This window comes from Cheilinus undulatus, linkage group 9 (assembly GCF_018320785.1).
Source record: "Cheilinus undulatus linkage group 9, ASM1832078v1, whole genome shotgun sequence".
In the NCBI taxonomy this organism is placed as follows: Eukaryota; Metazoa; Chordata; class Actinopteri; order Labriformes; family Labridae; genus Cheilinus; species Cheilinus undulatus.
The window spans coordinates 34,722,843-34,735,331 of NC_054873.1; the positions used below are offsets into that span (position 1 = coordinate 34,722,843).

The 12,489-nt window shown below is 37.6% G+C and overlaps 1 protein-coding gene across 2 annotated transcripts in view; it reads left to right on the forward strand.

Moving 5' to 3' along the window:
- Positions 1–12,489, forward strand: part of dusp8a (dual specificity phosphatase 8a) — a 68,118-nt gene that overhangs the window by 17,522 nt on the left and 38,107 nt on the right. The gene's annotated exons all lie outside the window — the stretch shown is intronic.

The window sequence follows — 12,489 nt, forward strand, 5'->3', positions numbered from 1 at the left end:
CATTGCTTAACAAATTTATTAGCCCACCCTAACCCTAAGCAAAGTAAGGTTTATGCCACAGCTGCCCTAAATTAACAGCATTGGTAATTACCAAATCATTTTTTATGTTTCTGCAATGGTTAATACACCAATATGTAGAAGCTCTTTAACCTAAATTATATTTTTAATGCTAAAATATAATTATTATTGTTATCCATTAATTTTCAAAAGTACTGATTTACAAAAAAACTGAAAAATAGTAAAGCACATTATTATTTCTTGATTAATATGTCAAATTAAAGTTATTTACCTTCATTCCTGAACAGAAAAATTAGTTTTAGTGGTTGGTTAATTTCTGACTTCTCAGAGAAGCCCAGTGAGCCGGCTCAAATTTGGGTGAATTCAGTTTGAAATTCCTCATTCCTGTTCAAAATGGTAAAATGTGGAGAGCTCACTGAAAATGAAAGAGTCCACATTAAAGTACTTCATGATGCTGGATGGTCTCTGAGACAAATATGACAGGTGGTCTAATAAATTTGTTAAGCACTGTATATTATTTAAATTTCTCTAAAAATCAGAAGTAAAATATCCCTTTTAGATTTTAAGGTTGTTTGATGATAAATCAATGGATATTTTTTCTTTAAAGCAGTGACACTAGTCCTGCACAATTTGGTAATAATGTGTGATTGCAATTTTACCAGACAATATTTCCATTTGCAAATAAATGGTATCATGAGTCTACTTGCTTGGTATTGAGGAAAATGCAGAGAATAATGATAGTTTGTAGTTCTCAACTCAAAACATACAGATATTAAGCAGAATAAAAAATACAAAACCTGATGTTTTTACTGCACTGCTTTCAAAATAGCTTAATATTTTCCCCAAAAACGTTTGTCTTTGGAAATAAAGGTTTTTCTACAAGGTGCAATAGTGGCACTCTTGTAATTTTAAAGTCTTTCTGAACCTTTCAACTACTTCTTAATACAGAAATAATTTGTAGCCTTTAATGTAGTTATGTAATTGCACTGCCTGACATTGCAATTGCAATTGCATTTAAATTAATGGTGCAGCTCTAAGTAGCTCTGAGAAGTACTACTATTTCAGCTACATCTAACAAGACGTCATTTCTGCTCATCAGAAAACAAGCTAATTGCATTTTTTTTTTTTGCACACTGGTTTACATTGTCCATATTTGTATTGATTTTTAACTTCATTGTGAGCTGTCGTTGCATCCCCAGTGAAGGACATTTCAACAGCTCCCTGGTGCTCTGATGTAATGAAAACACTAAATGAAGAAATAATTAGCCCATTGATAGATGACAAAAATCTCAAGTATCTGAGAACTCGTCTGTGTGTGCTTTATATATTACTAATAGTCCCGTTAATGAATGGCAGCCCTGCTAGTGTTGTTTGGTTTACTGTAATGGACACGTAGCAGCAGAGAGATCTGGGCGCTGGCTCTGTGATCTCGTCTGTGATCTTAATTGGTCAGACTGGCTGAGTGCCCTGCTGCGTAGCACAGCGGGAGAGTGCATGTGACCAGCTAATGCATTTATGCAATGAAGAAGATCCCAGTCACTTCCCCCTATGACGCACCACATGCTGTGCTTCCCTGCATGAACAGCTATTATGATACATGACAGGTAATTCATTAGATGATTTTAACATTTCCACGGTGGGAATTCCTGATATTGTGTAAAAATTAATAAAAGACAAAATGATTTGGTTATTTTTCCAGGGATACTGTTTATCATGTCTTTGAAAAACAACATACAGTCATCTTAATAGCACTGATAAGGGCACAGAAGGTTTCAGCAACAACACATTATTTCAAACTGAAGTGCAACAAATGAGCGCTCCCTGTGTCATCTGTCCTGACAGTAGCAGCAGGGCTGCAAACTTTACTGATGACTCACAGTGTGGATTGTTTCCCAGATTACCCACAGGGCATGTCAGGGATTTTTTTTTATGTTTCATTCACATTTTTCCTTTTGCCAAGTTAAAACAAAGACACTGGAGCTGGAGGTGGTTTTTATTCAAAGCCGGATATGTCATGTGTTTGCCCAGATGAGGTCATGGTATGAATCACTGTTTGCTTTAAAGATCCTACTGTTTGACATAGACACACACTTACCGCCTGTACACACTTACAGACAAAACCTTCTGCTCAGTCAGAGAAGAGGTTTATGTTGAAATGTCCTTTTAATTTATGGATGCAAATTAAATATGGAGTGAATGATTCACAGATGATTTGTTGATATGAAATATGGCTTTCATTATACACAGAGTGAGGAGGATGACGTAGGCCTATATCTTGATCAGCAGCATGCATGGGCTCTACAGTGAGATGTGTGTTCTGGACAGATAGGAAGAGATTGATAGAGAAGCATGATCATTTATAGAAACTTCTGTCACTCACCTGTGATCAGTGGTGCCCTCAGTGATTTTTATAGGGTGGGCCAGATGAGGCCAGTAGAAATCTTTGAGTGTCACATAAAAAGAAAGTCATGGATTCTGTTACGCTTTTATATTTATTAGTAAAGGCTGAAAACTGTTTCCGACTCTAGTTTTCCTCTTCCTTAAGATGACAGAAATTCAGCTTTAATTTGAAGGAGTATATTGACTCTAAAGAACAAAATTTGCACTACAAGCAAGCAATAAAAACAAAACAAGAAGGCCAAACTTTAGGCACAAAAGTGAAAGAAATCTCTATATAGAAATTAAATGCACTATTTTCAAGCCTAGTTGCAGTTCTTTTTTTGTACACATTGTTTTTTTGTTAAGTTTCTTACTCAACTGAGTTACAAGTTTTGTATTGTTTAGTATGATTGGCTGCCTGAAGCACCTATGGCTGATCCAACTAATGCTAGTGAGCTAGCAGTCGTTGGCTAACATTGATCAGTAATCACTGTAGCAGAGCTTGATTTTACACATTCATGAAACTGGAAAAGAAACACCATTTGCTGGATACTAACACTAGGATGCTGGGTGGAAATATTCCATCTAAATTGGTGGGGGTAAATGGGAAAGATGGGGTCTCAATCTCAAATCAACACTAAAAAATGCTAATCTAATCTAATCTAAACTGGACAAATAACCCCAATTTGTGACAGAAGATGTCATAAATTGACATCACATACATTATGTCTGTATTTCAGCCATATGATATGAGTTGGATCTTTACTTTTATACTGTTCTTAATACATTAGTGATTGTGTGAAGAATCTTTTAGCAAGCATGCAGACTACAGCTCCTGCTGTCCCAGTGTGATCACTAGTTTAAAAGTCTTAAGCTAGTGAGCTTAAGCACTCCTTTGCCATTTGAGGATAACAATTATGATGTAAATTATGACTTTTTAATTGTTTAAATGACAAAACACAATGCAGTAGTGTTTGAATTGTATTGCTACTAGGGCTGGGCAATTAATCGCAAATTAGATTAAATCGCAATATGGCCTGCTGCAATTTTCAAATCGCAGAAGTTGCAATATTTCTTTAACTTGAAATGTGTCAAAATATCAGTTTAATAAATCAATTTTTTGCATTGGCAGAGATTTTATGCATATTATGCAAAAAATTAAAGTGTCAATTTTTTTATGATGATTTACAAGAATCTTCCTTTTTGTGTTTTATGTATGTTTTCCTTAATCAAAATAAGTGATATTAAAACGATAATGCCCTTACACAAAGCAAATGACATTACATTTGCAATACAAGCAAAAACAGTTAGCCCATTCTATCTAAAACTGATGAAGACCAGCGTTACTTCACGAAAGTCATACCCCAGCTGCAATCAGCTGGAAGCCAGCCTCACCTCCCCCACCCCATCTGCCTCCTTTACACCTTAAAGCTTGTTGCACCCCCATATTCAGATTCATGCTAGTATGGATTAATTGCTTTGGAAATAATTTCATTGTTTTCAATACACATGGTCTCATTTATGGAATTATTTATTGCTTGAATTTGTCAAAAAATACGTAAGATTAACCCAAGAATAATCGCATATTAAATCACAATATTTTGGAAAAAATTGCAATTGGATTATTTTTGCAAATTGTTCAGCCCTCGTTGCTACCGTCGCCAAATGGGGGCCCGTTCACTCAAGAGAGCAGGATGTGACATTGAACAGCTCTTATCAATTGAGATTGTGAGGTGTGATCAGATTAGATGACTACATCACTGAAATTATCATTGATTACCTCATACTGCACACGCACAGAGGCAAGAACTTTTGCCAACATACCGTATCTTAACTTTCTTGTCTGAAACATACAAACACGCAGGGTTGAATTATGTACTTTAAAAGAACTTATACTACTTGGGTTTAACCCCGTAACTTCTATCTAAAATCTAAAACACAATGCAAACTCTTTGACGGAAACTCAAACCTTCAAACACGTACCTCTCTGACCTACTTTTATATTTGGTCCTCATGAGAGTAGAAGTACAACAGAAACGCAGTGACACAAAATTTGCACCTACGCTAGCACACATGGATGTGGCAGCTGCTAGTGCCAGTCAGTGACATCATGTAGCCCCAGGGTGGTATCTTTACAGTGACGGGTGCTATATGTCACACTGTGTGTGGCAGTCTCTTAAACTGACAGAGCCACAGTGCAGAGAGGTCACAGCCTGTTAGAGCAGGCCCTCTATTAGCATGTAATGTACTGTATGTGGGGTCAGGTGATTTTAGAGTGCCTCACCATTAGCCGGATTGGCAAAATAAGTCAGTAAATGTGCCTGTAAAGCAACTAATAATGTATAAAGGATGATGGTTCTGCAGCTGATGATTCATTTTAAGTTGAAAAAGATTTTGACATCAAAATGCACTTTGTTTTATTCCTCAAGTCTCCAGCCTCGAGCTTCAGTTTCAGCTAAAGATACCAGTAGTTAGAACTGCGGCTAACTTGTTTTTTTTTTGTTTTTTTTTCTGTGGGACATCCCAGATAGGACGCAGTGCGAGGATTCAGGAATGTGGGGCCATTTTTAGCCTGTTTGTGCTGATGTTGTGTCACAGGCCGGTTCACACACAAATATTCATACTGTCCCACTCAGCACTGACCTTGTCACCGGTCAGTAACACTGCTGAGGTCAGGGGGAAACCATGTTTCACCATCTCCCACAGGCACGTACTGTACAGACACCCCGCATGACGGTCTACACACTTCCACAAATAACTTTACTGCCAAAATGCCCTGCATGTGTGTTTAATGTTGTGTGTGTCAACAATCTTTACATATGTAGTGAGCCCTGACGTGCTGCCTTGTGTCAGACCTTTGTTTTTCTTTTACTCCCACTCACTGTGTATCTAATGAGACAGGGTTATGAGGAAATATGCAGAGGCTCCTGTTCTTGCCCAACACCTAATGTTTTTCCTTAATCACTTTATGAACAAAAAGTCCCACTTTTTTCCTTCTGGTATTTTGCTTTCCTTTCAGTCTCTTTCTGTGGTTCTTTTCCTCAGCAAATAACATGTTGAAAGCCTTTCCCTTTGTGACCAATGCCAGCCTTTAGAGCCAATACTTGGATGCAGTAGGATCATAGCATTTCTCTCCTTTCCCTCTCTCCATGTGTGATTATCTCCTTCCTCATATTGCCCTCTGACTCCTTCGTAGGCTTCCTTCCTCATGTCTTTCCTCATATCCTCCTTATTTTTCTCCCACTTCTCATCTTTCTCCCTCACTGCTGCCTCCTTTTTCAATCTCTGTGGCATTCCCTGTTTACCTGCATTGTGCATGCGTCAGAGCGCCCAGGCCGGCATAGTAGTAATAGTAATGCTGTAGCACTGCAGAGGGATGAGAGATCTGTAGTACTGCTGCAGTCTTGACAGCCAGCCTCTCGTTCCCTCAGGTCGTTGACCTCTAGCACTGCAGCAAACTCTATGCATATCACATCCTGAGCTTCAGGTGTAGCTTTAGGCTGAATCTTAGGCGTATACATCAATATTGTACCATTTGAATTTAAAACCTAAGGATCATAGAGAATACTGCTTTCCTCACTAGGTGGAAAACTTTAAAGGAGGATTTGTGGAGCTGCAGTTTGAGGTAATATTACATTAATCTGGTTTTGAGTTCAGCTGATTGCATATCTGTTTTGTAACATAAAAGAAGAAAGCGCCTGTAAAAATTCCAGTTAAAGTTAGTAGGTCAGATGCATTTTGAGTACAGATAGCAAACCCCTTTTTGTTAAACTCCAGTGAAGAAATCCAGAAGAAGGATTAGTGACTAAATGTTTGCTTGAAACCTGAATGCATCACCCACTGTTTGTCTGACGGTGACTAACAGACTGCTTCTATTTTTACTGCAGCACTCATTTAATGTTTGCAGTGGAACTTTTTGCTGTGCAGAGCTAGATGGCAAACAAATTTGGTTTCCTGTACTGTGCATTTGTGTGCCGTCCATGTATGCATAGTTAAATGCTGGTAATCCTCAAGTGTTGAGATCAGGCTCCCAAATTAGACCTGATCCCATTAGGATTATTAGCCAAAATTATCCAGGGTTAGTAAAGATGGATGGTGAGGGGGATTTAAAACAGAGAAAGAGTGGCATGAAGATTAACATGTCAGAAGAAACAATAACAAATATAAGATTAAATTAACCCTCTGGTATCCCTGCAAATTGCTGCCTCATTTTCCTCCTAGTGTGCAAAAAATGCACAGGGGTTATTACTGTAAATAAAAAAGTTATATTAGTTTATTTTTAATTGTTTAATTTTTTCCCTGTTTCATCAACTTGTGCCATTAAAAAAATACCAAATACTCAATAATGGCATATCTTTTAACCCTTTAATTGCCATGTTTGTAATGTAAATAAACAAATTTTTTTTGATAAAACAAACACAAATTGATTTTTTTCAAGATACTACAATGAAAGTGAATAACTCATTTATGGATGATTGCAGCCTGGCATATGTCATTGATTAGTAGCAACATTGGTTAAAATGCATTATTAGTTTTTTTTGTTAGGTCAGTTATTCTAAAATACTCACGTTTTTCACCCTGCTGCGGAAAAAAATGCACACCTTTAAATCATGTTATAAATATCATACATTTCAAATTTGTTTTACTGTTATTGAATTAGCTATATTTTTCTCGTTTAAGGCCAGCCCTAACCATAAATGTCAAATACTTATTCATTTTAATTTTTTTAACCCTTTAAATGCCATGTTTCATTGATGATGTCACTGCAGTTTTAGATGCAAAATACACAAAAAAGGACTTTTTTGCAAGTTACTACATGAAAATTAGATAACTTATTTTTTGATTATTGCACAGACACACACTCAGACTCACACACTGATCTGCACTTAAAACCTCAGAGAGTTAGTGAGAAGGGAAGCAAAGGGCAACACTGAAATCTGGTGGAAAAAACATGTATTTCCTGCCCTCACCCATATATGGTAAGAGTGACATCACATGGTAAAAAAAAATGGTTCAGGTGCAAATGTAAAGCCCCAACTCTCACATGAAGCCCAGAAACCAGAAAATGCATGATTCATGCCTTAATGGCATATAGATCAAAAGAAATGGTTTGAATGGGTTTCAATGCGCATATTTTGCACACCAGGGATATTAACACTATAAAAAAGGTTTACTTTATTAATGTTGGGCTGATTGTTGTGGCTGGGGCAGAATTTTGAAAATTGTGCAAAAATGAACAAAAAATACAATATATGATAATATTAATTGTGAAAAAGGACACAGTTTAAAAAAAAAATATATCAACTAAGTGTGCATTTTTGGCACAGGGGGTACCAGAGGGTTAAATAAAGTTAACCCTGTATTTAAATTCATGGTACTGCATTCATTTAGCATTAGCTTGTGTCACTGTGTTTTGTATGAGAGTGAATACTGTGCACATATAATTCATATGAAACCTCATTGCACACATTGCAATAAGGTTATTTGTGTGTCCTACACACATTTCAGTAATTTTTAAATTGAACTATATACTTACAGTGATCAGTAAAACAAAGGATGATTTTCTTAAACCTGTTAGTGTTTTCATAATGCCAGAATGATAAAAATCTATACTATTTAATAACCAAATTCTGTTTAACAGTTTTGATTAGGGATGCACCAGTGTGTTGGTTTAACATTGGTACTGGCCAAAACATGTGCCAAGAACAGATATCAGTTACCAGTGTTTATCTGTTGTGTCTGGTATCTGGTATATCTAGCTGCCAAATCAAATAAAAGATTGTTTTATACGTCAGAAGAAGTGACCAGTTAGACAAATTCTTCTCTATTTTCATGGTGAAACATGACAGAAAATGTTGGCATAATGGGAGTCTTGCACCAAAAGAACTGATGTCCTCAACATCCAAAACTGGATGTTGAGGACATTGTTCATAATTTTCTCGAAGTGCAGAAAAACTCCACTCTTGATTTTGACACTGCACGTGTCTGATAACGGTCAACTGATATTGCTTTATCATGGCCAATATTGATACTGATTATTAGAAGTGCATGTGACCGATTACTGATATTTGGAACTGATGTGCATTTCTTATGCCAAACAAAATGTACTTTATGTGCCAAAAGTAAGACTGCATGTTAAAAAAAAAAGTAAATAAAAAGGTAAATAGCAATGTAGCAAGAGCTCTGTCAACATAAGAAACTGCAGGGAGCTACGCTGTAGCAGCAGAAAGTGATGCCAATCAGCACTTGTTTATTGGCTGGTAGTTGTGTGACATCAAGCTAGTCAGATAGTGTTGAACGCAGGACATTAGCTGAGACTTTAGACAGTGAAAATGAAACAAGAGGAGAAGACACACCTTGCAGTGAAGCCAAGGTAGCACACCTTGAATCAACTGGTTTAGGTAAATTTTTGGGAAACAAAATGCAGCTACTGATACTTGGCTAAATGCTAAATATCAATAATCGGCCAGTGTCTAAACCAGTAGTTCTCAAATAGTCCGGCCTCATGACTCACCACCACTTCCTTGTTAGAAATGTGACCCAAGTTTAATTTATTTAATAAAAAATGTTTCATTTTGGATCTTAGATGCAACAAAAAATGACAGAACAATGGCACAAGAAAAAACACACTTGTGTGAAAAGTGCATGGTTACAAAAGGGCGTGCATGTATTTTTTTTTTTTTTTGTCAATCCATTTTCATAGGAAATCATGGTATTTTGTTAATTTCTCAAGGAATTACCTCATTATCCTAGTAAAACTTGCTTTTTTATGCAGAGAAAAGAAGATAAGATAGAAAGTGACTGAAATATACTTGTTAGCTCAGGAAAACTAAGTAGAACAAAAAGTACAGATGTATATCCACTTTTGTATATCATAGACTTTTTGCAACCCTTTTTCATGGCACACATTTTGACCCAAACAGCTTTGTGACTAGCTTTTGGGTCCCAACCCACCAGTTGAGAGCCACAGACAAAGCTGATCCTTTCTTGATTGAAACAAACACAACTCTTACTTTTGCTACATAGAAAGTGTCGCTAAAGTTTGCCAGAATTTTTTTCTAAGCTGGTATATTTTGATACTATTGATTATTGCCAGAGACTACATTTTAAAATGTATCAAAGAGTTTTGAAGTAATAAATATTTACAGCCTTCCAGATTTTTATTTGGTGAAAAGAAAATGAATAGCCAACTATTTTTAAAAAACAATCTTGACATTTTTTTCAGGCTAAATGTGTCAAATATATGCTTTCCTGAAAAGTAAGCATTGCTGTCATTGTTGGGATATGTGGTAGAAGATGACAAGTTTTTGTATCTGTGTAAAGACCAATATGAAACTAGAACACCGTTCTGGCATTGGGGAAAACGTGATGGTCATCTGTTAAGATTTTGGGGCATTTTCTAGACATTTTATCTGTACTTTTTAAATTCTTCTATAGATTAAGGCCATAGCTGACAAAAATATGCAAGGAACAAGAAAATAGACGGGTGGGAAGAAGAATAAACAACGACTTAAACCAGCTATGATTTGTTGAACGTTATTGCAAATGTAACCTGTAACCACTCTGATGATTCATGCTTTAGATTAGGGTTTCTGCATCAGCGTTTCATGGTGTCCTGTTGGTTTGTGCTGAGGCTGGTTAAATGGACCACAGGTACTTATAACCAGACTTCAGAGACTGACCTTGTCCTGTCTGAATCACCTGCTGGGCTGTCTGCCCGGCTCTTTGCAATGGCTGCAGAAATTTCACCATGATCACTCCTTGCACACTGTGTAGCTGCGTTTGTCATGAGATATCAGCTTTAATGTGGCTGTCAGCAAACACAGAGTGAAGAAGTGAACGGCAGGCATGATTAGAGAAAGTGCAGTTGTGCCTGGAGGGAAGCAGCTTTCATTGTAACATTTCATAAAAGGATGCTGCATCTGTGTTATAGTAAACAAAAGAAACGTGGTTGCTTTTCCCATCTAATCCCTCTAATCATCCCACTCTGTCTTCTGTTCGTCTTCTCCTTCATCACCCACCCTTTTTCTCGCCTCAGTTTCCTTTTTTTCCCTTTCCTTTCTTTTATTGTCCTCTTGCATCCCTCTCCATCCCTTCTGCATCCCAACCCCCCCATCCCTCTCCTCCGCTCCCCCCTCTCTCTGCCTCCCCTCTCTCCTCTCCTGTCCAGTGGCTGCTCAATGATGCAGTGATTCATAGCTGCGGTAGGTGCTGCCTGATGGTCATGTGACCAAAGCCTGCCTGACAACATGGGGAACAACACAGCCAGGCTGCTTTTACAGGCACATGCTCACTCTCTCTAAAGCAAACACATAAGCAGAAACCCTCTCATCTTCCCCACAGTCTGATACAAAGAGCATCACACTGATGCATTTATGGATGTCCACACTCTGCACAATGCATTCAGCTTTTATCATTTTACTGATATTGCCCCCAGTTACAACAAACAACCTTCTCAGCAGTATCAGCACCATAAATACACTCAAAGCTGCACAGCGCAACACTCAGCTTGTATGCATTATTCATACCTGTATCCATATAAACTCATAACTAACTCAGGATTCACCTGTAGTTCATCCTGCTTACTGTGCAGCCTCTGACAATGATGAAGCTAGTGTTTACTGTCATAACTCAAAGTGATGTGTGCATGCGGCATTTGAGTTTTGCAGCCTGGTTTGTTTGTGAGGGCAGCCGTGTGATCAGGTTCTTCTCTTGAGGATCAGTTGGCCGGTTAGAATGTGTAAGTGTCATGTTGGAGGTTGTGAAAGGAAAGAAGACAGTCAAGAAAAGTACAGTTATGGTTATTAAAATTAAACTAAATATTAGTTAAATTACTGGTCTTCAAATGTCCTTAAATAAAAATACAAATAAAAAGTAATAAATTTAAAGTTTAGTTAAAGTTAATTTTCATGTCTGAGTCATGTGCAGTGCAAAAATAAGAGAATATGAATCTCTAACCAGATTGTTTGCACAATAGTTCCCCCAAATATCCACTATCCATTATCTACACCACTTGTCCCATTCAGATTTGCAATGGGGCTGGAGCCTATCCCAACTGCCACTAGGTAAGAGGCAGGGTAAACCCAGTCAATCACAGGGCCATATACACCCAGGTATGCTTACACTCACACCAGGGATAGACCTATTAGCAGCGTGGCTGATTATTGAGGCTGATATTTGGCATTTGGCTGATTATCAGTATCGGCACTTTATTTTACTGATAATCTCTTGGTGCATTCAGGTTAATTGTAATCAAAAACTGTGCTATTTTGCTTCTTCTACAAGATGTGTCTCCCCCTCTGGCTTTATTTTCTGCCTCCACAATATCACCAAATGTCCTGTATACAACACAAACTGATTGGCTGGATGTCACATGAGTACTGCCCAATCAACACTCAAGGCCTGGGCACCATTGACATAGTAAGCGTGTCCTGTTTTCCTGCTTCTGTGATGCTCTGTGCCGTCTCTTATACAGATAGACCTTCAGCTAAATTGTTCATTTATTTATTTTTTTCTTTCTTTCTCTTTTGATCAAACCATTTTACTTTATCCACATTAAGTACATTCTCTGTGTCATAATGCATGCATAGAGGTTACAAGTATTGGCTATGGGTCTCATGAACTACTAGTAATCAGCATTGGTATCGGCCCAGAGAAACCAACATCACTCACCCCTTCTCACAACTTCAGTCCATTTTGAGTTACCAGTTAGACTAACGAGCATGTCTTTGGACTGTGGAAGGAAGCCAGAGTACCCAGAGAGAACCTTGAGAAAAAGAAGACAAGAAGCTACTGATCACAGCCATGTTTGAATTTAGTTTTTCTTTAGCATGTAAGGAAAGCCTTGTTCTTTCGACTTTTATACCTCTGATTGACTCTGGTGATGTTGTATATATGCACGCATCTTAAATGCCTATGCCTTAAATCTTTGAATACTGTTTATCCCTTGGGGCTCTGAAGTTTGTTACAAAACTCAATTCCTTGCCTCATCATTGTATTCTGTATGACCAGATTGGGTGGTTTTCATTGGCTGCTCATAGACAAATTCATTGGCATACCCTTATCCAAAAGGCTATACTTAACCTGTTTCCA